Below are 1,587 nucleotides of genomic sequence, written 5' to 3'. Positions count from 1 at the left end.
ATATCAGTAAAGTGTAACCGTTGAAACACATGACACCGCACCCACAAGACACAAGTTGTGTGGTGGTGTTAAACGTGTGTCTCCCAACCAACTACAAAGGACATACAAATCCCCTTACAAAACCCCAGAGTATCGACATTAAGATGTATGGCGATATAAAAGAATTCGGACAATGATTCGTTTCTAGTGAAACCAAGCGAATGACCAAGGATAAACTCAATAATTTTGTAAGACTATGGATTGATGGAAAAAAAATATTTTTATGGTTTCTTTTTGTCATTTTATATTCGTGATTTATACTTTGTGGTTTCTTTCTCTATATAGAATTTGGAAATATGTTTTAAGAGTTAACATTTATAAAGAACTGTGGACCTTTCATACTATTTCGAACTATAATGTTTTTTTTCTTTCGAACAAACTGTATAAATCTGTTGAGATTGTTGACCCAATCTTATGACCTGTTTTCGAAATCGTTTAAAGTAGTGAGGAGATATGTGCGCAAAATGTTAGCCTTAAGAACTCCATTCCAGTTCATTTCCAGCTCAATCCAATGTTTGATGATGATTTACTTATCTCTTATCAGTTTGACAAAACCTAAACGACGATTGAATATTTGCGAACACAAAGTCGGGTTCATCACTCAATCTAATTGTACGTACACAATTGAAGATAAGCTTATATGCTATTGTTGCCCACATATGTTCATATATACATCAGATTATTTATTGTATTCTACAATCTATTTATATTGTGTACGATTAATTAGCAGTGCTTCGAATTAAGTCCTCCATATTTTGTTTGCGATTTTCAACTGGCTCGTTGGTCTAGGGGTATGATTTCCGCTTAGGGTGCGGGAGGTCCCGGGTTCAAATCCCGGACGAGCCCTGAGTAAGAGGACTAAGTTTGGATTTTTGCTAAAATTTCCGTTGAGTGAGTATTGGATTAACAAAATTTGACTAAATAACTCATAATATATAATTTGCTGAAATTATTTTATCATTTAATAACAAACAACAAATACGCAAAGTGGTTCAGAATCGTTTTTTTTTTCCTGATCAAAATTCTGTAATTTATGAACGAATAAAGATATGTTCCTAATTTTTGCATTCCGGTGAATAAGAAACGTTAAAATTTGCAGTAGTTGCAGATGAATTCATGGTCAAGATTCAACTTTCAAATATTTTGCATCAAAATGTAAGTGTTTTTGTGGATTTTATCATTCTTTTTGTTATAAAAATCAAAAAGTGTTAAATGTGTTAAAAATTAGAAAAAATCCTCTATAGTTTTCATGTATAGATCACTTTTATATAAAAACTTATATATTAAATAAGTTCATTTGTGTAAAAAAGCTATAATTAACGTGGAAAACGGTTAGGAAAAACACGCATTTTTATCCGTGTATGTTCAATAAAATTAAAAAAAAAATGGTAAACCGACTGCACGGGACTGCTAAAATGTATATTAGGGCTGAAAAAGGGCACTCTTGGGCATCTTTTTGCGAATGCAAAACTTTATTAACTTGTTCCTTTAAAGCCTACATTAGGACATAAAATACCTCATTTTGTGTTAACACTACGGTAATTTAGT

The 1,587-nt window shown here is 31.9% G+C and overlaps 1 non-coding gene across 1 annotated transcript; it reads left to right on the top strand.

Moving 5' to 3' along the window:
• Positions 1-813: 813 nt before the first annotated feature.
• On the top strand, positions 814-885 carry TRNAP-AGG (transfer RNA proline (anticodon AGG)). Its single transcript has one exon. It is a non-coding gene; the product is annotated as a tRNA-Pro (tRNA).
• The last annotated feature ends 702 nt before the right edge of the window (positions 886-1,587 follow it).

Source organism: Musca autumnalis, unplaced genomic scaffold (genome assembly GCF_047663935.1).
Source record: "Musca autumnalis isolate F117 unplaced genomic scaffold, ASM4766393v1 scaffold_2, whole genome shotgun sequence".
NCBI lineage: Eukaryota > Metazoa > Arthropoda > Insecta > Diptera > Muscidae > Musca > Musca autumnalis.
Note: the sequence above shows the minus strand (reverse complement) of the source record. Positions and strands in the feature narration are given on the sequence as shown.